The 25723-nt window shown below is 38.3% G+C and overlaps 1 protein-coding gene across 5 annotated transcripts in view; it reads left to right on the top strand.

The window, feature by feature from the left end:
- NFKB1 (nuclear factor kappa B subunit 1) overlaps nt 1-25723 on the top strand; it is a 129708-nt gene that overhangs the window by 45241 nt on the left and 58744 nt on the right. The window lies entirely within an intron of this gene.

Below are 25723 nucleotides of genomic sequence, written 5' to 3'. Positions count from 1 at the left end.
GGTCAACGATGGCAATTTTGTCTCTTATAAAAGTTTTTATTTGACCCATAATCGAAGGCTTGGGCAAAAGGTTATCAACACAGTTCTCACTAAGGTATATGAGCCCCTTAGGACATAGCATTCTTTTAACCTTCTTTTTGTTGGTTGGTTGGTTTCTATGAATAGGTGAAAGTCAAGATTGTGATGTCAAAGAGATTTATCTTTGGTTCTGCCAGCTTGCTTTTGATTTCCTCCCTTTCCTCTTAGCCACTTCTAGGCCCAGGCCTTTCTGAACTTTCATCCCTTTTCCATACTAAAAGACGATATGCTGTCTGTCAGCCTTTACCCCGTGAGTTAAACCCACCCATTCTATTGGTCCTATGTGGCATGTTTGCATATTAAGTCTCTTAGCCCTAGTATGGCATAGATGTTTTTCCTACTAAAGGTAATTATGAAGTAATTACCTTCAATGTTTAAGTATGAAGTCTTTAGCCCAGAGAAGCAAACCTCAGGCTCTTTCGAACCTAGAAGAAGGATGAGGAACAGTGATAAAGAATTGAGTTAGCATCTATTAAACACCAAAGATGAACCCAGGGCTTTGCATACTAATCTCTCCTAATACTCAGAACATTCCTGATGGGTAAAAAAATACAACACCTGTGAGAAAAGTGAGGCTCAGAGAAATGAATTAACTTACCTCTGTTGTGGACTATTGACTCTTTATCCTAGAGCAGACTGTTCTGCACTGAATATCTCACATGGAATGTGTGCATTTGAAGTGCTGGGGACAGGGAGTTAAGGGGACAGGGTACCGGAGTACAGTGATGAAATATAAGATACTGGATGTTATAACTGTAGAGAATAGGGCACAGAGGATACTCAGGTATTGGAGAGTCAGATCCAGGACATTTTCTTTTTAACACGTGTGTGTATGTCATATATTTAACTATTGTGTATATTTTTGTGAGTGTATATATTTGTGATAAAGGTAATTAAAATATATGTCAGCATTGACACTGATTATAGCTCTGGAGAATTAAGATTAAGAGAAAAACGGAATTTTTTCTGGATTGGCTCTGTACAAATAGTATAAATTATGGTACTTTTATGAACTAAGTACTGTTATTGTTCGAGTCCTTTGTGGCTAAGTAACAATTCATGATACTGACAACTACATGGCATTAACTTTGTTATAAACTAATTGGATTGTAAATAGCAGTAATAAAACAAGTTAAAATATAAATGTGAGAAACTGATCATTATTAAATTTTAGCTACAATGACATTATTTCATTCAGCCACTTATTTTTTATTTATGAATTCAGCATACATTTATTGTATTTAATTAAGTTATAAGAAAAGGAGAAACTTTAGGGTTTGGAAAATTCAACTATTCAAAACTTTTGTTGTTCCCTGATGCATACTCACTGCAAGTTTAAATGGTTCATAACAGTTAAAGGAAGCAATTTTATTTCTCATAGAAGGTCTTAATTAGAAGGAAGAGGAAGAGAATAAGACAACTGTGAGGTTTTTTCCCCCCAAGCTCTTCTCTCAATAGCACTTTTAATAGTAAAGAAGAGTTGAGGGTGAATTTTATAAAATCCGCCAAAATCCTTCTGCCTAAATTCTTTCCAAAATTTAGGCAGAAGAAAGAATTGCTTTCAGTTTATTTCTGTTATTTACAATTTTATGTGTCTTTTTTGCAGCAGTTAACTCAGCATCTATTCTGTGTGAGACTGTAGGGAAAACAGTGGAATAGATACATCTAGATCAGGGCTTCCCAACTGTGGTACTGTAGACATTTTAAGCTGTATAATGCTTTGTTTGGGGGACTTGTCCTGTCCATTTTAGGATGTCTAGAAACACCCCTGACCTCTTCCCACTAGATGCTAGTAGCACCCCTACAATTGTGACAGTCAGAAATGTCCCAGACATTGTCAAATGACAAAACTGCCTCTGGTTGATACAACTGATCTAGAAGCAATGTCGAAACAATCTTAACCTCACCCCTTTGCATACTTTTCTTTTAAGATTTATTTTTTATTTATTTCTCTCCCCTTCCCCTCCCCTCCCCCCCAGTTGTCTGCTCTCTGAGTCCATTCACTGTATGTTCTTCTGTGTCCGCTTCTATCCTTATCAGCAGCACCGGAAATCTGTGTTTCTTTTTGTTGCATCATGCTGTTGTGTCAGCCCTCTGTGTGTGAGGCGCCATTTTTGGGCAAGCTGCACTTTCTTTCGCACTGGGTGTCTTTCCTTACAGGGCATACTCCTTGCACGTGGGGCTCCCCTACACAGGGGGACACCCCTGCATGGCACAGCACTCCTTGCGTGCATCAGCACTGCACATGGACCAGCTCCACACGGGTCAAGGAGGCCCAGGGTTTGAACCGTGGACTCCCATATGGTAGGCAGACACTCTGTCCATTTTGCCAAGTCCGCTTCCCTGTATACTTTCCACTTTTAAGCTATATCACATAGATTATATGGAGTTGCACAAGTATATTATATTACCCTCCAAAAAATGTACTTTTTAAAAATATTAGTAGCTATGTCTTTTTTCAAGACGATCATCATAATGTCTATATAAATTCTCCTGGAATCTCTGAGTTAATATACGTAGATAGTAAGAAGAAAGAAAAGCAAAGGGAAAAATAAGAGACATTCCATATTCTATGATAACCACATACCTAAAAGCTAATGTATGGGTTCTATTGGCTGTCTCTTATAAACTATTATAGGAGAGAAAGCGAAAGTAGAGACAGTGGGGTTCAATCAACTCTGAAATGGCAGAGCAGCTGTGCGGGAACAATGGAAACATCCAGGGAAAGGTCCCCACCCTCTCTTTCAGGTGTGGGGGGTGTAATGGAGAATATTCCCACGGTCAACCCCAGAATCCATTCCAGCAGGAAGTTCAGAGGGAGGGCATTTACATTCACTGAAAAGAAATGATGTTCTCAAGCCCTGCCTGTACTACATATTTGTTAAGTACATTTGTTCTCGCTTAAAAGGCAATTTATGGGCCCTGCCTTTTCCTCGCCTGTAGCCTCTTACTCCTGTCTCCCCCTCTCATCTGGGTGGGCCTCTGTGGGAGCACCCCCACTCTTTTGTCCCTTGAAGGTGTCTTGACTCTGCAGGGCCTAGGCAGAATGCATTTAGTCCAAACAAGGGCAGCAGCAAAGAGTGAGGGGCCACCAGACCACATGTTAGAGAGTGTGCAAACCTAACCTCTTGGGTTACTCCCTACCGATTGCTCAAATTTGGTACCTCAAGCTCAGTCATGTTAAAACCAACTCCAGGTGTCTACCCAAGTCCTGTTTTCTGCTAAAATTTTGTCTCATGCTTAAAACCCTACTTCAGATAAGCAGGGTGTTAGTGCAGCTTAGATACCTTCTTCCCATGTCAAAATTATTCCTAGACCTGGGCTACCAGCTACACTGTGCTCTGCACGTTTCTTTCACTTAGCTGCTAAGAACGAAGTCTCTTTAACTTTCTAGTGTCTTTCTGTGCAAGTCTTCACATTCTTGAAAAAGGGTTTTTAATTATAAAATATTTCAAGCATACAGAAACATTAAAAAATATGATATATCTGATGCCTTGTACCCACCATCTAGATATAATAGCTAGTAACATTTTACCATATTTGCTTCAGATCTTTCTCTCCCTGAAATAACACATAATTACAACTAAAGCCCCACCCATCTGTCATGTTTTCTCCTTCCTTCTCCATAAATAAATATTTCAGAGTTTTATTCTGTTATATATTTCTATTTTTACTACATATGAATGCATCCATAAATACTGGCATTTTCAAAAAATCAATTTTTACTTGTTTCAACCCATATTTTCTTTTATATGTAATGCCTCTCTTTCAGGGCAAATGAGGGTTAAACTGGGCCCCACTGAAGATTAAATAGTGTTTGCTTTGATCCTTTTGATCCCTCTTTATCATCTAGATAAAATTTATTCATTTACTATGTGGAGTTTATGTTGACTCTTACAGCAAAAAAATAATATTCAGAGAAAAATCTTAGGGAAAGTAAAATGCAGACTCACTCTTAGGTCTTGCCGTTTTTACAAAAAAAAAAAATTTCCTGTCGTTCAACGTTCTATAATGTATTATCCTTTCCTATAAAGTTTCCCTCCAGAGTTTCCTCAGTCTAATTTCATCCTGGAGCTCCTGATAGGAGAGGCTGGCAGAAAAGCACAAGTCCTTCCTCTAGGCCAAGCTTGTCCCTGCCTGTTGTTGACTCAGCAAGGAGTGCCAGGGAAGGCTCATTTCCCCCTTTTTCCCGAAAGTCTTACATGAGAAAAAAATTTAAACAGTCTTCCTCTTCATAGAAGTGGAACGGTGCCAAGAGAAGGAGCCTCGTGGGGCCTCAAAAACCCTCCCTGATTCCCTTCTAGAGGGACCCAGAAAGAACTCATATCCCATCCTTAGCCCACCTCGCTTCCTTCAGTGAGGCCCAGTTCTATGCTAAACATAAATCAACATCTGCGACTTTGATCCTAAAAGACAAATAACTTAGCAAATTACTTTATTCTTATTTTCCCTTTAGTTATAAATACAAAATGCAGTGAGCTATAACTTGAACCACAGCTGATACAAGAGCAACTATTTTTATCAAACATTTTCTGAAAGCTAGTCCTCACATATGTTTGTTTTGTGTTAACAGAAGGCATGCTTTGAAATGTTAGGTCAGCAACAGTTTTTGTTTTTCTGTTTTTTTGTTTTTCAGTTTGTTTTTTCCCTATTGATTTAAAAGAAAAATCTCCACTCTTGGTATCTCACACTTCAAAATCCTAAATGTTAAATTTCTGTCAAGGTCAAATAAAGACGGGCTGATCTGCTGTGTCATTTAGGATATCAAATATCCTTGCATAACTTCCCTTTGTATAGACTTGTCTGATTCAGGAAGGTTGCCATTTTAAGGATCTACTTGGAAGACTAATTTTGAATAATTTAATCTTACTCAATTTCTGAAAATAACAGGAAAAGATCACCAATAATCCATTAGACATGCATGTACGACCTAGTAATAACATTTATTAAAATTTCCACTGACATCTCTGAATTGTTGATTGTTTACATATGTTAATAAGGAAAAATAACCATGTCTCTTCATCTTCATTATGCCTTTTGTTCTATAACACACAAGAAAAACTACTTACCGAAGAGAAGGGCTTCTTAACCTTGGACTCCTGAATTTATATGCAGAATTTATAAATTTGTAAATGTTGGTATATTTGTTCATTTTTCTGATGAGATAAGCTTTTTATCAGCTTTTCAAAAGGAAAAAGGACTAAAGCACAGATAACCAATGTTGTAGGGGACATGTCACTTTAGCTATTTCTCAACCGCTAACTAAAAAACTGATAGTCTTGACATTTTTCACTTTTTGTATTTTTATTAAAAAAATTTGTTTGCATTTTTCCTTTGTTTTGAGTGAGTTGAAATGCTTTAGGTTGCCAATATATAGCTCAGGAAAGCTTCTTTTCAGTTGGGGGTTGAATGGAGAAGAGGTGAGACTTAGTTTCAAAAGCCAAAAAAAAAAAGGTGAATATATACTTGACTGCTTTTTCTGTTTTGCTCTTTCTTGGAGGTGCTAATTAAGCATGAAGTTGACCACTAGTGGATGAAGCCAATAAAGGGAAAACAATTCATTGAGCACTGGCTGTGTGTCGGGAACACTCTAGGCAAGCAGACAAATTTCTGTCCCCAAATGTAACCACAATTTAGACTTCTATATAATTCTTCTTTCAAGGAATTCAATAGTTTAAGTCCCCTTATGAACTGGAGAGAGTTACTCATTAAAGGAGGTGTCTACCAAGAGATCATAGATGTGAAACTTAACCCTTCAAAATTATTAAGATAGCCATGGGCTACTTGAATTTATGAATTGCCTGAGTTTTAAGTTGTTTTTCTCATCCTGGCTCAGTGACCTTGCTTTGTGGAGTCTTCTCTACACTTGCCTAAATATGTTATAGGACCCTTGTTCAATATGAAGCAAACCTTTGATGGCTCCTTCTAAGAACTGCCGTGGTCTCAGTTTGATGATTATTTATAGCATCTCCCCTTTCCATTCAGGAATTTTGCTCTCATTAAGTCACATACTGGCAATTCTTCTTGATAAAATGAGGTGAATACACTAAAGCATTCTGATCCCCAAATATGTACCCCTGTCTCCTCCATAGACCAGTTTGTTTTCAACCTGCCTGCAGGTCTAAGTGAAGCTGTAAGCGACCCTAGCAGTCTGAGTCTCGTCTCCCTATCCCCCAGGTGGGTTCCAGATCAAAATCCTCTGGTCTCCATTTACCTCCCTGAGGCCTTGTGGGTGTGGACTGGAAGGTACATGCAGACTTTCACAGATAATGACTCTCACCGTTAGGTTCCAATCCACCTCACCAGATGAGAATAAGAATGGCTTGCTATGTTCACTTATACCGCCTCATTAATCATCACAACGATCCACTGAGGTAGGTTCTATTATCCTCATTTTATAAATGAGGAAACTGAGCCCTGGAGAGAATTAAGAAACTTAATTCAGAGATAGAGCCCAGGATTTCAGTTCAAGCAGTATGAGTTCATAGCCTACACTCTTAACCATCATGGGTAACTATTAATTATCACAGTATTGAGAATCTGTCTCTCTCTGGGGGGGGGGGGGATCCTTTAAATCTGTTCCTTAATTAGGGGTGTGCATTGGAATTACCTAAGAATCTTCTAACAACAGAAATGTCTGGGACCTACTTAACTTGTGCTAAATCACAATGCATGGTTTAGGCAACCTAGAATTCTATGTCTGTGATTATTCTGTGGTAATTTCTATGGATCCATGTCATTCTAAAATGACAAAATATACTTACAGATGAATAGATAAATTATGATATAAGCATGATAGAATATTAAGCCATTGTGTTTTAAAAAATGATCATTATGAGAGCTATAAACAAGGGGAATTGTTTATGGCCTAATATTAAAGGAAAAATGCAAGATTTTAAATTATTCCTATCCATTGATTACAAATATTATCCTCTTTTTACAAAGCCTAGGCTGAAGCATGTGGATGATTCTTTAGTTTTGTTTACCCAAGAGTTAAATTAGGGTGGTTGACACACGACTCCACCTTGAGTAGCATGATACTGGGATGAAGGAAAAAACGTGAAGCAGAATAACTCAATAGCTACAACTTCTAGCTTGTCTCAGTTGAAGATGGAGATACAATAAATTCATAGAGACACATAAATTGATTTCTTCAGGAGACCACAGGGGGACAGTAGAGTCTGGTTCACAAAATTTACTGTGCATAAAAATTTCCTCAAAAACTTATTTAAATTAAGATTTTGTTCACTTTCCAAGGTTGGATAGAATAGAAAACCCTACCACTACAAAACACCTAAAAATGCTAAAACAAAAATTTAATAATCATTGTCTCTAATACATAACTGAGTTTGTAGAGCTAAATACAATAGTATATAGACAGACCTTGGGACCACGGCTGCCCTAGAAAAATTTGCTAACCTGGATAATCAAGAAATTTGGTTTTTTTCACAGCTTCCCAAGAACAAGATATAAGACAATCTGAAAACTCAAAACTGAGAATCTCAGGCAGAGATATGATGAGGAAATATCATGTCTCATCCTAGGCTCTGGAATATGACAAGATATAATGTATCTCTTGAGAATCAGTAACTACAGGCCCAACTCTTACAGAGTTGCAGATTCACACTTTCTGTGTAGTTTAGGAAACCCAACATCTAGAAATTAATATAAACTCGTTCCACATTGGTAGTACCCTTGGAATTTGGCAGAAGCAAACAGAAAGGTTTAGTCAAACACAACTTGATCAGAAATTACAAAACACGTAAGCAAACCTGCCATTATAATTTAGAGATCAAAAAACAATAAAGGGAAACGGACTTGGCCCAGTGGTTAGGGCGTCCTTCTACCACATGGGAGGTCCGCGGTTCAAACCCCGGGCCTCCTTGATCCGTTTGGAGCTGGCCCATGAGCAGTGCTGATGCGCACAAGGAGTCCCCTGCCACACAGGGGTGTCCCCCGCGTAGGGGAGCCCCACGTGCAAGGAGTGCACCTGTAAGGAGAGCCGCCCAGCCGAAAAAAAGTGCAGCCTGCCCAGGAATGGCGCCGCCCACACTTCCCGTGCTGCTGACGACAACAGAAGCGGACAAAGAAACAAGACGCAGCAAATAGACACAGAGAACAGACAACCGGGGGGGGGGGGGGGGGCGGAATTAAATAAATAAATAAATCTTTTTAAAAAAAAGGGCAATAAAAAGCAGAATTAAACTCCCAGAATTTTCAGGTAATTGAGTTATATAATTAAAATTACATATCTCAGTCAGTGTGTTAAAAGCAAGATTAGATACAGCTGAAGAAATAATTATCAAACTGAAAAATAGATCTGAAGAGATTTCCCATAATGAAGCTCAGAGAAACAGATGTTGAAAATTAGAGAAAAAAGTATGAGATGGAGGATAGACAAGAAGGAGCAACCAGATGTCTAATTGAAGTCCTGGAAGGATGTAATAAAGCCACAGATTTCTGGTTCTACACTTAGAGATTCTGATTCACTAATCTGAGCGAGGGTCAGGTGGCTTGTGGACTTTTAGGGTTTAAAACCTGGATTCTAAAGTCATGTGCTTCAGGACTAGGCATGATTTTGGTTCCTAGTTTTGCCACTTATTAGTAGTTTTACTTAACTTGGCTAAGCCTCAGTTTTTTCATTTATAAAATTGAGATAAATAATACCTATTTTAGAGGAAATATGTGTAAATTATGTTGCTCAATATCTGGCACATAATAAGCACTTAAAAGTGATAACTTCTATTTTTATATACCCAAATACACTAGTGTGACTGTGAGTGGCAGCTTTGCTGATTGGTTTATGCAACATACAGCTACACAAAGGCTTACCAGTTCATTAAATTATTTCCAGAACACTTCATTAATTAGTATTGCCGCCACTCTGTTTACACCGTACCATTGTTCCTGCTTTAAGGTAAGAGATTGAAAATTGATGCTATGCCAAAAACAGATGTAACATGATTCCTTATGAAAATCTTATAGGGAGCAAAAGACCAGAAAAGATTTTATTAAATTCTTTCTAGGCTCTTTAAACTATGTTCTCCTAGGCACTAAATACATACTAATTTGTATAAGTGTATTATGGCATTAAGTTTACAGAACAGTAGTTCTGAGCATATTGGATAATGCTCATTTCACCCTCATGATACACCTGGAAAGAAATTTACATATATCCTTGGTGTTTCCTTATATATCACTGTTATCTTTTTAAGAAGTAGTAGAAAATCTTTCAAGTTGGAGAAGTTTTCCAGAATTTTGAATAATTTACTAAAGAGAAAGTCCTTGACAGTGTTTTCCCATTAAGCAGATGATGGACCTGAGAAACAGCCGTGGGCTTAATATATGTTTAATAACTGGCTCTCTTCAGGGAAAAAAACAACCCGGTTTGTAGCATTTGCCAGTTTCTGTGGCATACGTACTCCTACCTTGGCCAGTTTCAAGCAACCAATGTGAAATCAACTAGCTCACAAAATTTCTGAAAATTTAACAATGAGCACTTTTGAGCCAGTCAAACTGACTCCAATATATGACTGCAAGATTTCATTAAAAAAAAAACATATATGTGATCACATCCTAGATATTAACCCAGTGAGCAATAGCAGATCAAGAGAAGGAATTGTATAAGGTTCTTTACTCTTGCATTCTGTAAAAAAATTACCAGAGACTTTGCAGGATCTGAGTAAGCTACTAAGTTGCTGAAGTGGAGACATCTGTTGTATAGTAGTTAAATAAAGCTGTGGTTTAGTGGGCAAAACAAACTTGAAAGCAAAAGCTAGATTTTACTTCAGCTGGTGCCACTTACAGATAATGTGATCTTCAACAAGTTGTTCAATCTTTTTGAAAATTAAAATACCTGCCTTACAAGAATGGTATAAAGATTAAATGATGTAAAAACACCTAGAACAATCCCTGGCACACAGCTAACAAGTGTTCATTTGGGATACTTTTATGTTTTTAGTTTTAAAAAATTATGAAAAAGTGGCTCTAATACGATTGTAGCTCCATAAGGGCAAGGATTTTTGTCCTTTTTGTTTATTGCTGTATCTGCCGCATATATCTAGTATATAAAAAGTGATATTTTTTAACATATGCTTTTTTTAATCTTTTATTATCTCTTTTTTTAAAAATACATAGATCACACAAAATGTTACATTAAAAGATATAAGAGGTTCCCATATACCCTACTGCCCACCCCACCCCCACACCTCCCACATCAACAACATCTTTCATCAGTGTGGCACATTCATTGCATTTGATGAATACATTTTGGAGCACTGCTACACAGCATGGATTATAGTTTACATTGTAATTTACACTCTCTCCCAGTCCATTCAGTGGGTTATGGCAGAATATATAATATCCTTCATCTGTCCCTGCAATATCATTCAAGACAACTCCCATCCCCAAAATGCTCCCATATCACACCTCTTCTTCCCTCCTCTCCCTACCCTCAGCAATTCCCGTGGCCACTGTCTCCACATCAATGATACAGTTTCTTCCATTGCTAGAGTCACAGTAATTCTATAGTAGAATACCAAGGCCACCCTAATCCATATTTTATTTCTCCATCCTGAGAACCCTGGGATGGCAATGTCTACTCCACCTCTAAATCGACAGGGGAGAAATAAGTATTTGTTTAATGAATGAATGGTCAATGTGCAGGAAGAATCATCTTTCTAAAAGAAGCACTAGTACTGTGATGATGTAACTAAATAAAAAACAGGTAACATAATAATGTTTCCATTTGTTAAATGCTGCCAAAACGATATACGAGAAATAAGTTGGTTTTACCATAGGGATTTATTAATTTATGAGCTTACAGTTCTGAGACCATGAATGTGTCCAAATCAAGGCATCATCAGAGATGCTTTCTCCTTGAACTACCTGTGGGTGATCACAGCACAAAATGGCAGCATCTGCTTATCTCTCCCCTCTCTTCCAGGCTTCCTTGCCTTCAGCTTCTGACTTCAATGGCTCCTCCCAGCTTCTAGGAGTTTTTCTCTCTGTCTCTGCAGCTTTTTTTCTATGTCTGCAGCATTTTATTTCTCCATTTATAAAGGACTCCAGTAAGAGGATTAAGACCCAGCCTGGTCATGCAATCTAATCAAATGCCCTTAATGAAGCAATTTAATCAAAAAGTCCCACCCTACAATAGGTTTACATGCACAGAAATGGATTAGCTTTAAGAACAGGATATTCTGAGGTCCACAAAAGCTTGAAACTGCCTTTGACAAGTTGATTAATCACTCTGTGCCACTGTAAAATGGGGGAAAACAACACTTACCTCAAAAGGTTGTTGAAAAGATTAAAATGAATTAATATGTGTAAAGATTAGTGCTTGGCACATTGTAAGGGTTCTGTGAGTGTCAGGTTTGAGAATCTACTTTTTTCTTTGTAAGGACTGCATGGCACATGGCATTTCATTGCTCAAATTCAGCTTCTCATGCTGCATCTATACTTTTGTACACACTACCTTTTCTAGCCTCTGAATCCATCTATTTTTCTTTCTTCTCAAAGACAAGCTCAAAGAGCCTTCCTTGATTAATTCTACTAGATCCTGAGTTCTCCCTTACACTGAGGTTTTTTAAAAATATTTTTAGATGGGAAGCGGATTTGGTCCAACAGATAGGGCATCCGCCTACCACATGGGAGGTCCAAGGTTCAAACCCAGGGCCTCCTGACCTGTTGGTCAGCTGGCCCATGTGCAGTGCTGATGTGCACAAGGCATGCCCTGCCATGCAGGGGTGTCCCCCACGTGGGGGAGCCCCACGTGCAAGGAGTGCACCCCGTGGGGAGAGCCGCCCAGCGCGAAAAGAGTGCCCCCTGCCCAAGAATGGCACTGTGCATACACACGGAGGGCTGACACAGCAAGATGATGCAACAAAAAGAGACACAGATTCCCACAGAAGAACACACAGCGGATGGACACAGAGAGCAGACAACTGGGGGGGGGGGAGGATACATAAAAATTGAATCTTTAAAAATAAATAAATATATATATTTTTAGAATATATTTTGTCATTTAAGTTGCCTTTTAAAATGGCCGTGAAGTTGCCTTATAAATATTCATTTCTTCAGAATTGTGGTTGTTTTCATCCTGACTTGATTTTCAGAAGTTCTTTGAACTGTCATTTCAGCTCTTTGTCATATCATTTATTTCTCATGTATTTTTCTGGCATATTTTTCAGGACAATGACTCCTTCAGAAAGTCTGCCCTGATTTGCCCCCATACCACTAACCTGGTTTAGGTGATCTCCTTAGTAGATTCATGATATCTTTGCATAGCTCTATTATTATACTCCACATTTTCACTGAGCTTTACTTGTATGCCTGTCTCCCATCCCCCTCCTTCTCCCGATCACTAGACTTTCTTTCTTGATGGAAGGGGCCATGTCTCATTTTTCTTTATATCTTCTCCTGCTGGTAGGTGTACAATAAGTATTTGCTAAGTTAAACTGAATTCCTTTTCATTTTGGAACCACTTGGTTGTTGCTCACCAATTAGTAATAGGAATAACAAGGTAAGTGCTATGGTATTCCCTTTTGTCATTTATTGAGTTCTTTCTGTGCGTCAAGTATTGTGTAATCCTTATACAACTTTGCAAGGTAGATGGTATTTACCCAATTTTTAGCGTAAGAAGCTGAGGTTTGCTGAAGTTAAGTAACTTTACCAAGAAAAGCTTCTCTCTCTCCATTGTCTCCATATCATGACTTTAAGTATCATATATATACTTAGAACCCCCAAATTCATTTATCTAGCCATGATTTCCACCCTGAAATCAAGGTTCCAGACATGGCTGCTTGCTTGACATTCTCATTTGGATGTCTGATAGACTTACGTCCAAAACCGAGTTCCTAATCTCCCCCTCCAACCTGTTCTCCCTATTGTCTTTACCATCTCAGAAAATGGCAGCTCTTTTCTTCCAATTACTCAGGCCCAAAACCTTGAGAGGATAACTCCTCTCTTCGTCTCACATCCCTGATCTAATCCTTCAGGTAATCCTATTGGCTGTACCTTCAAAACTGATCTAAACTCATCGTGTCTCACCACCTCCACTGCTGCCAGCCTGCTCCAAGCCACAATCCTCAGCATCATTCTCCCAGTGGTTTTGGGATGAGTGATGATTCTTTTCTGAGCCAGTTATTATTGGTTTTCTATTTCTTTCAATTCTTTTTTCTGTTTGTTAGTTGGCATTCTTCTGTTATAAAAAGGTTTCTTTTTTCCACCTCTTTAAAAAAAAATTTTAGTATCAGTTTGCACTCATAGATTCTTTTTTTAATCCGTGAATTATAAGCATTTCTTGTCATGTTTCATTTTGATATTTAAATTGCCTACTCTTGGAAAGTGGGAATCTTTCATGCTAGCTCCTATGCTCTTTTGACACATCTTCCCCAGTTTTTGAACACTTCCTTATTTCTGAAATAGTAAAATGTTCTAGATGCACTCTGTGCTATCCCTGTCCCAGTCCTGGAATTAGTTATTGCTCTCCAAGAAACCTTAGTTCCTTGAAGCAGGGAATGATGTTTACAAACTAAGATCTAGGTACAGCATATGCTCATTTCTTCGAGGCTCTTTCAGTAAACAAAGCTAGAAGATTGATCTTATTTTTTAATCCTTGAATTATACTGATACCTCTAGTTCCAAATGAACACTTTTGACTTTTTCCTTTCCTTCCTCATTCTGTATTTGTGCCTCACTCCTCCAATAATGAAAACCCAAGTAGCCAATAATATCAATATATATACTCATTTTGCTCAGACCTGTAGTACACACAGAATAGTTTTAGAATTCCTATACCAATATTGATACCAGCTACAGATTTACTAAATACAGTTCAAAATTTCTTTGTAGTTCCTTTGGGACCTTAGAATATATTCAGTAGTGAATATTCAGTCAAAATACTGTATTCTAAAGTTACTTGGATTAAGTTTTTTTCTTCGATGTTATTTTATCATGTGGTACACTTACAGTTAGGTTCATTATTTTGTTGTGGGTTTCTTATATTCAATTTTAAGGGCTTTCTATGCTTATTGATTTGATTCTATTTTTTTAATATGTAAGGCTATCGATATTTTAACTCCTTCATTTATGTGATATTAACTAGACCTGTTTAGAGGTCATTATAAAGTCAGGTTGTTTTTATTCATTTCTAAAATAGGAATCTAAAAGAGGGATCAGTCAGAGCCTTGATTTATAGTGTGTTCTGGATCATCAGTTCAGAATCCTGAATCCATCCAAACCCAGAATAGGCCATTTGTAGGTTTCTCAGTCTTGTTGGTCTTCTTCCATTCTGCGTACTCCTGCAGCCAGTGTTTATCTAGTGCCCACAGCTTGCCAGGTACAGTGCTGGGCTCTGTGATCACACCTATGAACATGGTCATCTCTGCTCCTGGGATCACATGGTACAGCCAGGAAATGGGCACATATTCAATAGCAATAAGGGTTGTTACTCAGGAATGCCTTTTCAAAGGATGCTCTGGAAGTGTGTGTGTATGTGTTTGGGGAAGGCAGGGAGAAAGTGCACCTAACTTGAGATAACCTTCTGGCTAGACAGTCATTTTCCCTCTCTAGTTTCAGACATTTGATAAGGTATTTCCCAAACCAGAGTTGGGAGAACTGTATATCCATCTCTAGCACCTTAGTAAAAACTAATCAAACCACACTGTTTCTTTACCAGATTTCTAGAGGAGTACAATAGTGAAATGCTAGAGATCTCTATGTTGGTACTTCAGGAATACAGTATTTCTCATGCTGGTGACTTCAGCCTGGAGGGATATTTGCAGTGTTGAACCCCAGGATTCTTTCCACAGCCACTTCAGTATTTTTATCAGTATCTTGAATGAACCCCTAGAATGGGGCTCTTAACAAATTGGCAGGTGACATGAAGTGATAGATAATTTTAGTTCAAATTAATGTCGAAAGGCTAGGGCAAAGGGCCACATCCTTAAGCAGTGATATTTAAAAGTGATAAATGCATACAGAAAATAAATTACCCTAGGGCGGGAGAGATATGCTGTAGCAGCAATGCATATGGAGATCCCTGAGTTTTAGTTACTAATGTGCTCAGCATTAGCCGACAATGTGATGTGACTGCCAAAACCGTAATTCCACATGATGTGACTGCCAAAAACATAATTCCACATTAAGCTGCATTGTTGAAGTGTAGTATATAAGGCCAATGTAGCGGTGGTCCCGTTCACACTCTGGCTTGATAGACCTCACAAGGTGTACTGTGAGCACTGCTGGACACCACATTTATAGTGGAAACTGACTAGACTGTGTTCAGAGCTGAATGGTGACTGAACCCAAACCTTTCTCAAATGAGGACTGGAGGAATTTATTGTCTTCAAAATTTGAATGGCCATCATAGAAAAGAAGGATGAGATGTGTCCTGTCTGTCTCAAAAGGATGAAATCAGGAGCCGTGAGTGGGAGCCCCAAAAAGAGAAGTTTCATTTGTTGCTGAGAATTAGGGCCACCCAATGGAATGTACAGCCTCAGGATGAAGTGAGTTCATTGTTGCTGTACTGGTTAAAAAATAAACTGGATGATTACAGGGCAGGAAAACTAACTTGTGTAAAAAACTTTCACAATCATAAATCCGTTTTTTCTTTATGCTTTTATGTAACTTAATAAACCATTACTTCATAACCAGAGGCAATCAAGCTTTGCTTTAGGGCAGCTATAATTTTCTGACAGATTCCTAAAAAAAATAATAGAAATCAATAACAGGCAGAACTTTTCATCTAAGTATCAGAATTTATCATTTATTTCATGTACTTTGTGTTTTAGTCCATTTATGTAGACTGAACCATAAATTTTTTTAATTCTTTTTTTTCCTGTCAGGTTTAAAGGACTCCATTTTTCCAAATTACTAGCTATTGTTATTCTAGAACTTGTTAGAACTATTGGTGTTTCCCCTTCCTCCTTTTGTTTATATCATAGTATGTAATTGGTACAATATCTTGGTTAACCTCAGACTGACACTTCAATCATGTTTTCTCTTTTGCCCTGTCAGTGTTCTGGAGTGTAAAATAACCAATCAAATAGCAAAAAGAAATCAGACGTAGAAAATTTCCCAGTTCTACTCATTTGTAATTCTCCTAACATAGTAGGGGTTTTCCACAGGAAATTGCTGAAGAATAGTTGAAATACTCTTTTTCTTATGTACTTTCCTTCTGAAGAAAGGAACAGTTAGTTGTCTTCTTCCCATAGAGATCTAAATTCTTGTACAGGGCAGCTGTACTTACTATAATACAAATTAAATTCTGCGCAGAATGATCCTTTTTAGTATTTCAATCACTAAGAGTCAAATTGTTTAATTACTTTTCTAACCAGTGAATTTCAGTGAAGGTAATAGATTAGGTTTTCTAAGCAAGAAAAATATATCATGAGGATGACTATATATATTCCTTTTAGAAGAAAGAAATCAGTGATATTTAATCCTACTAAATTTGAGTATCACAGAGGCAGGAGATATTCTTCATTATCTCCAATTATTTTTGGGTCAAAATGTGTTGAGAGACCTTAAAGAATGTTAAAGTTCTATATTAATAATTTCTATTAATATTTCCAAAGAATATATAAGAAATCTAAATTTTTATTTTGGACCTAATTTCAGTCATACCTTACATGTGATTGAATCTTTTGAATTATTTTTATGCAGTTTGTAAGCATTAAAAATAAACTTATTAGATTAAAATGTCTCATTCTGTTTATTTTTTAACTTGTCTGATTTCTATCCCCCTTTCCCACCCCCACATATGTATCTGAAGCATTTCTGACATATTCCCAAACAGGCAGTTCTTTATTATCAGGGCTTAATTACCCAGGTCCCTCCTTGTATTTACTGAAACTGAACACTTTGGGTACTCAATCTCAATTTTAATGACAAAAGTTGAAATCTTTTCCTAACATGAAGGTTTTTCTTTGTCTCTAAATTTTGATTTTCCATGCTCTCAGAGGCCCCATTGCAACAGGTAATTTAAGTGTTGATTGTATGTTTTCTCAGTTTGTAATTGTGGTGAAGTGTATTTAAAATGGTCACAATTTTTAAATTGTTTATCTATAAGGTGCCTTTCAACTCAGAAATTCTGTGATTTTAAACTTTTTTTTGAATAATGGAAATGTGATCTCTGAGTTTTGTCCTATGTGTCCTATGTATATGACCAGGAATCATAGAATTTTAGAGCTGGAAGATACTTTAGACATTTTTGAGTGATTCTACAAATGAATTAAGAGGCCCAAGAGGTTGAGGGACATGCAAGGACATAGCAGGAACTGCTATGCAAGGGACATAGCAGGAACTGCTAACTAGAACTCTGGCCACTGAAATTTGAATTTTCTACCTCGTACCACTCAGTTCTTCCATGTCCTTTGAACTGGAGCACTAAAAATTGGTGCTAGAAATTAGCCCACATTTTCTTATCTCAAAATTTGCAAGCTTCAGGCCAGGCCTCTAAATAGAAGAAGTTAAATTATTTTTTGAAAGGCCATGTTAACAGGCCATATGCAGGAAAAGATGTGACTGACACAAATATCTGTCTTTGGTATAAAAAAAAATCTACATGAAGATTTCCCCTGGAAAACATTCTTCCATATATTTGAGAGTTCATGGGCATCTATATTAATTTAAGCACAGTTTATTTAGACTGTCTGTGAACTGCGCTGTCATCCCTGTTGTTGTTTGCTCCAAACCTGGAACCATACTTGAAAATAAATTGCATCTTTTGATAGGTTAAAATGACCTGATTTCTCATTCCTGGGACATTGTTCAGTGACTAGAAGAATGAACTGATGCTGTGAGTTAGTTCTGGTTTTCAAGTAGAAGGATGGCAACGTGTCTCTGGATGCTGGTGGGAAAAGCCCACCTCGTGCAGCTGCCCTGGCAGAGTTTGGCTGTTGTGGTGAATTTGAGATCAGTTTTCCAAATGGCACCATGCCTGAGGTACTCCCAGTCTCACTGCTGTTTTACCTGGACCCAACCCTGGATGATTGTTTTCCACCCATCCCACCACCTTGACTAAGCCCTAGCACAATTGAGAAATTTTATCTCAGAGTTGAATTCCACCCAAGTTTTGCATTTGTAAAAGTTAAAGCTATTTTACCATTTCTGCACCGGTCTATAAAGGAAAGCCATTTTTCTAAGTGGAACAGCCTAAGGAAGTATAAACACATCAAGATAAGAAATATCTTAGAAATAAGACTAGCACCAGGGTTTAGGTGTTCCTGGATGTGACTTCAAGCCAAGGAGTTAGTAAAATATCACAAGATAATTGGCTTCACGTGCTCACTTTTTGCTGCGACTCCTCAGGGAGATCACCGAGATGAGCCCTTTTGTAGACAGTAACCTTCAGCACACCTAAAAGTGAGACCAATTGGTGGGCCTTGCTGTCAGCTTCCTTTCCTAACGCTGTCCAGGGAACTGCTTTTAACCACTTTTCTGCTCCCCCCTTCCTCGCTGTGGCCTGGAACCAGTGGTTTTATCCATTCATTAATTCTTCTAACAATGTTGGTTAAATAGGTATTGGTTTTCTGCTGGGGATTGGGAAAATGCAAAGAATGAAATAGGCTGACTTCAGATATCAATCAGTTTAGTAGAGGAACTAAGATATATCCTTAAATAAATGGCATATGGTAAGACTGTTTTAGTCCCCACTGTATAATCTAGCACCTGTCACTGCCATGTAGCGATTGCTGAATAAGGTAATTTTTTAAAGAAAGCATGAATGATCTAATGGCTTTAAGGTAAAAATTGGCTAGTTGAGGTGATAATAGAAGACTTTGAGACAGAGATTGCATTTAGGCTGGATATTAAAAATAGACATTTGAAATTATAGATCCAGTTGGACAAAATAGCACAAGCAAAAAAAAAATCAACAGCAAAGGCTAAAAAAATAGAAGACTTTTGAGACAGAGATTGCATTTAGGCTGGATATCAAAAATAGACATTTGAAATCATAGAGCCAGCTGGACAAAACAGCACAAGCAAAAAAAAAAAATCAACAGCAAAGTCTGAAAAAATAGAAATCTCTGAGGTTGAACAGAGAATAGTGAGTAGTCTTCTGGAGTGAAGAGTACAAGAAAGGGAAAGTGGGAATAAGGCTGGAGAGCTGGGATAGGACCATATTGTACAAGGCTTAAGAATTTAGACTTGAGTTTGTAAAAAATGAGTAGGCAATAGGATCTTTAATGTAGGAATGATATATCATGCTTGAAGAATGTAAATCTAGTAGCAATATCCTATGGGAAGGGAAAGGCCTAGTGATACCAGTTGGAAGAATTTCAGCTCAGATGGATAAACAAAGACAATGAGAATAGAAGGGATAAATGCCAGAGATTTTGAGGATGCCACCTGGCCCAAATGTGGTAACTGATTAAAAATAGAAGATAAGAAACAAAGAGGAACCCAAGGTGATTGAAGGATTTCAGTGCAATTGACTAGGAGGTGGTAGTCCCATTTAATAGGAGGCGGAATTAGTTTGAGAAGAAAAGCAAATTGTTTGGTCACGGCACATTGAGTTTTAAAGTTTTATGGATATGAATATGCCCTAAGTGCAGCTGGAGATTGCATAAAGGTAAAAAGGAGGGGATATGGGGATAAATTTAGGAGTCATTTGCTCGGAGTAGATAATTAAATCCTGGAGCTCAGATAAGAGTATCAAGGAAGTGATGGTGGTAAAAATGATAAAAGGACCAAGGACCAATCTCTGGTGAAACTTCTCTTTCAAAAGGAAGAGTGCTTTAGCAAAGTGCCAGTGAAGTGAGAGGGTAGAGTTTCAAGGAGGGACTAGCAAATTACACATCCCATTCTTCAGAGAGGTTAAGTGGGAGGAAGGCAAAGATGTAGCTAAATTTGGAAACATGGGGGTGAGTCATGACCTTTAAGCACTTTTTCATTTGAGGGGTAGGGGATTAGTTAATTTGTAAAGGTTACAGGTTAAGTAGGTGTTTAGGCATTTGTAATTAGAAATTTTTTTTTCATACTTGATAGAGGCAAAGAGGAGAAAAAGAAAATGATACTCAACTAGTTATTAGTACCACTTAAGCACTTTCCTCTGACAGATGGACAGACAGACAAAATGATACAGCAAATGTGGAAAATTTTTAAAGTTGGTGTATCTGAGAGTGTGGTGCATTGTAGGTATCCCTGTATAGGTATGTATTATTTTTGCAGCTATCCTATAAGTCTGAAATTGTTTCAAAATCAAAAGTTTAAAATAAAAAAGAAGCTTCCTCATTGGATTATGGAAAAGATAAAAGGAATGAGTGCTTCTGTAATTCTTGGTATAATGCCTGGCCCACAGGTGACTTTCAGTAAATGACCACTTTTACAGTTGTTGCCATCATCATTATCAGGAAAGCTTTTTTGGTTTTCTTTTTTAGAATAAGGGAGAAGAGAGTGCGTGTTTGTGGTCTAAAGGGGAAGGATCTTTTGGAGAGGGAGGGAGGAGAGCAATTCAAAGAGGTTGGAATTAATACGGCACCAAGGGCACAAACAGTGGTTAGCCCTGGAAAAGGAAACAATCTTGCTTTTCTCTGAATTAGGAAAAATATGTGAAGTTACAGGGATGTTTTGAGGCTGGATAACAATGAGGAGAAAAGAAGCTGAAGGAAAATGCATGCACTACCTTCCAACTTATTAAAATCAGAGGAAATCAACTGCAGATATCTGCTTAAGGCATGAGGAGATAAATAAGAATTATTTATTTTGTACCTGTTGTGCATCAAGTGCTGTACTTTATCTCCTTTAATCCTCATGAAAATTCGGAGATAATGTATTTCTATTGCCTTTTGTAGATGAGAAAGCAAGCCAGAAAGATTAAGAGACTGACCCGGGTCACATAGCTAGTAAACAGAGGAGCCAAATTCCAAAGCAGGTGTTCTTTACTGAAAGGGAATCGGTTAGTTTGAGATCTTGGAGGTGCAGCCCTGCATGTGTCAGGCTACTGTCCTGCGGGTTGGTTATCCCCAGAGTCAACATCAAAGGGCCTTTCATTTGAGGGGTAAGGCACTGTGAAATTGGGGTAGACCAGAAATGTGAATCTTGGATCTCCGAGGATGATGACAAAGGGCATGAATAGGGAAAATGTTTGAGTCAGGTGCTGCGATTCTTAAGAACGAGAGGGAGACTGCGCTGTAGACAATAGCAGTTAGGGTGGGAAGAAGAAAGCACAGAGGGATGACTTGGACTTCAGGAGGAGAGCTGCTACGTTGGTTTTCCAAGGGAGATGATTCAGGGGCTGCCTTCCCTTCCCTTCTGCACTGCTACCAGAATTCCTACCATTCAGGAGTTAGACTCCTTGCAGACCTGTTGCAGGACCGGAGTCCCCACCCAGACACCCTTACCAACTCAAGCTAAGGTTCTGCTCTGGTTGCTTAATAATCACACTCTAATTTAAATAGCCTATTGAGAGGCTACATTGGGGTCTAGCCACTACCACCCTTTTTTTCCTCATTTTTATTGACGAGACAAAAGAATAACAATCAAAAATAAATAAATGTAGTCCACCCCTTAGCTAACACAGTTCTTTGTATTTTAGCAAATTACCTTCCATTGCTTAACCTTTTAATCATGCTTTAATCACTAAATCTTACATATATTGGTGAAGGAATTATTGAATGCCTACAATGTGACAAACATTACTCCATGTGCTGGGGATATAGCAAGAAAGAAGACAACATCCCTTTCTTTATGAGCCTCCATTCTAATGGGAGATAGGCAATAATCAAAATTTTTTTAATGTAAATGATAATTAATGCATGAAGAAAAATTAAGCAGAGGAGAGGAACAAGGAGTGTGAGGAATGGGGTGGTACAGGTTTCGATGGAGCTAGGTGGTCAATAAAATCCTTGCTGAGAGAATGGCATTTTTGTAAAGGCTGACGGAAGGGAGCTGACCTGGTATGCTCAAAATCAGCAAGGAGACTAATGTGGCTGCACCCAGGTTGGTGTGGGGGAGTAGTTAGAAACAAGGTCAGAGAGGAAATGGGGTGGGGCGGTCAGCTTGTGTACGCCTTGTGAGCCATTGAAAAGATTTTGGCTTTTAAACTCTGAACCGGAGGGGCATGGAGATACATGTTTTTGTTTTTGATTGTTTTTTGCCTTGTTTATCGTGGAAATTTTTAACCCTATATGAATACACACGGATTAAAGTAAGGAGCCCCATTGTAACTTATCACTCAGCTTCAACAACTTTCATTTTTGGAGGGTTTTGAGCAGAGGCATGACAAGATTTGACAGGACCTGACTTGAACAGGATCACTCAAGAGAATAGGCTGTGGGGAGGAGAGACAGATGCAGGAAATGCAGTTAGGGGCAAAACCTCAAGAGACAGATGACAGTGGCTTGAAACCAGGGTAGAGCAGTAGAGGTGGTGAGAAATGGTCAGAACAGGGATATCGTTTGGAGGTCAGACTAGATAGCCAAAAAAAAAAAAAAAAGAATTTTAAGAATGCACATAATATAGGACAGTAAGAAATGTAGAAAAGAAAAGGTGCTATAATACCACTCTGTTTAAGATTGCACTCCATTCTCAAAAAAAGTAACGTAAACTCATTTGTAACTCATTCATAAAATACAAACTATCCACTTTTCCTATATTCTTTTCCAATTATAGTTCATCAGGCTATGCAAAAGGTAAATTTATTTCTACTTTATTTATGAGGTAGTATCTCCAACAATTTCTGAAGTCTTAGAGTGTGTTACTTGAATTTCTGAAAACATGGTTATAAGCAGCTACATTTGATGTAATGAAATAGAAAACTATAGTAAAAAAGTACTCTAGGTCAAGATATGACAGAAAATTTCAGACTTCCAGAATAGAATTATATATGGACAGAGATTCTGTCCATCTGCTCTGTGTAGTTGAGATGCTCTCAGCCTGTTTTGTCTATTTTTTGGCATAGTTGTCTCTTCTAAACCTAGGCTGACTTAGGTGGTGGTGTTCAATCAACTAGGGACTAAACCAGCTGAAAGAATGCGAACAAATAGTGCAAATCCCTGATAACTACTGGAAAAACAGGGGCATCAGCTACAGTGAGTGTGTCAAAGAGGATATTTCATGTTGTCCCACCTTACTTAAAAACAAGGCTTAGATTCAGAAGATCCAGCATTTATTCCAAAGAGCCTGTATCTTGGCTTTCCAACCTTGGCTTTGTCACTTGGTACTCGATCTGTCTGAACCTCCATATCCTTATCTGCAAAACAGGAATAATAGTGCCAACCCTGTCTACCTTACAAGGTAGTTGTGAGGGTTACGGCAGGAATCATTCCTTTTATACAGAAAAGAAAAGAGAGAAAATTGGTATTCCCAAGGTACCTGTCATGGGCCAGACACTGTAGCATCCTCACAGTAGCTCTCTGAGGTCACATTATTAGCCCATTTTGTAGATGTGGAGCCTGAGGCTCAGAGAAATTATATAATTGGTGCAAGACCACAAAGCTGGGAGGAGGAAGAGCTGCGATTTGATTCTACTTTGAATCAATTTGAAATCTCCTGCTTAGAGAGAAGGAAGAAACTGACTTTACTGACCAGCTCCCTACTCTCTTCCAGACATTGATATGGTTCTGTGCTATCTCTTTTAATAAAACTTATTCTTTACTTCCTCAACAAATAATAAATAATAAAGAACAGTGAAACCTCAGTATTTTTCATCACTGGAAGAAGATGTATTACTAAAATAATGTTCTTTTCTCTCTCTCTCTCTCTCCCCCTTCCTCCCTCCCTCCTAGAAACGAATGTGGTCCCATATATATATATATATATATATATATGTATATATATATATATATATATATATATATGAGATTCCTATATATCCCACCCCCTCTCCCTCCCACACTGTCCCCAATTAACAACATCTTTCATTAGTGTGGTACATGTATTACAATTGATGAACACATATCGAGGCATTGCTACTAACCATGGTCTGTAGTTTACATTATAGTTTACGCTTAGGCCTCACACAATTTTATAGGTTTTGACAAAATGTATAGTGGCCTGTATCCATTATTGCAATATCATGCAGAACAATTCCAATGTCCCCAAAATGCCCCATATATTGCACCTATTCTTCCCTCTCCTGCCCCTCAGAACCTCGGATGACCACTGTCTTTATATCAGTGTTACAAGTTCTTCCATTACTAGGACAATGTAATTCTACTTTGGCCCATAGTTGCATTCCCTCCTTATGTTTGTTAGTTCCTCAATCTTGAGGATTTTGGGATGGTGATGCCATGCTGCTTCCAGTTGAGAGGGGCCTTAGATCCCATGGGGCAGATGGGTGGGACTGTTGATTGCAGTTGTGGTGTCTTAATGATTTGCAGTTCTGTCAGCTATAGAGTGGGCTACTGCTACTGACCCCACAGGGCTATTGTGAGTGTTAGTTGAGTTAACATGTTCCAGAAAACACTGTATTATGAAGTGTAGACAGTATGTGCTCTGGGAACTTAAAAAGCAAGAGAGGCAAGACAATGACCCTTTAGTGGACATTTGGTTTCACTGTCTTCTTGATGCAGTGAGTTACATGTGGTTTTCCTGCAAGCCTCCCCCCATCTTTTTCCTATTAAATTCCTAGAAAGGGACAGTGGTAGTTTTGTGGGCTAAAGTGCTGAGGGAAGGTATCAAGGAAATTAAGATTCAGGTATTTATCCATGAAGAAAGGATGGTTCTAGCTAGGGAAGAGAAGAAAGGGACACCCAAAGTGATAGGAACTACCAAAGGAAGCACTGAAAAGTGGTAATGAGTAGGTCTTTACACATGCCATTATCTCTGCCAGACACACTCTTCTCAACTCCATTGTCCCCTCCCCATCCCCTTACTTCACACACACCTATTCATCTTAGCCCTTATTACCCTCTCAGGAAGCTTTCTCTGATTTTCTGACCAGGCCAAATCTCTATCATAAAATAACTAGAAAGAGAAGTAGATGTGGCTCAAGCGATTGAGCTCCTGCCTACCACATGGGAGGTCCCAGGTTCGGTTCCCAGGGCCTCCTGAAGGAGACAGTGAGCTGATGCAACAAGATGATGCCAAGAGAACAAGGAAAACATAATGAGAGACACAACAAAGCAAGGAGTGGAGGTGGCTCAGGTGATTAGGTGCCTCCCTTCCACATCGGAGATCCCAGGTTCAGTTCCCAGGACCTCCTGAAGGGAAGACCAGCACAAAACAAAGCACAGCAAATGGAAACAATGAGGGGGTGGAGAGGAATAAGTGAATAAAATAAATCTTAAAAAATATACAACTAGAAAGAGAAAGAAAGAAAGAGAGAAGGCGAAAAAGGAAGGAGAGAAGGAGGGATCTCTGATCACAGTTATGGTTTTACATTTATTTATGAGATTATTTTATTAGTATCAATGCCATTCTTCAATCCCCATAGGAAAAGGGGCTCTGCCTGTTTTGCGCTTACCATGTATCCCTTTACCCTGTGACTTAGTAAAGTGCACGGAACATAGAAGGCAATTAATAAATTCTCACTAAATTAATGGATAGATGTTTTCTTATCACTGAAGTAATAACCTAGGCGGAAGAGAGGATTTATTTGTAGGATTGCTAGTTCTATTAGGTGCCATACACTGTATTAACTCATTAAATCCTCAAAACAACTAATGAAATCACTTTTATTATTTACCCCATTTTA

This window comes from Dasypus novemcinctus, chromosome 1 (assembly GCF_030445035.2).
Source record: "Dasypus novemcinctus isolate mDasNov1 chromosome 1, mDasNov1.1.hap2, whole genome shotgun sequence".
NCBI lineage: Eukaryota > Metazoa > Chordata > Mammalia > Cingulata > Dasypodidae > Dasypus > Dasypus novemcinctus.
This window is presented reverse-complemented; position numbering and strand designations above follow the sequence as displayed.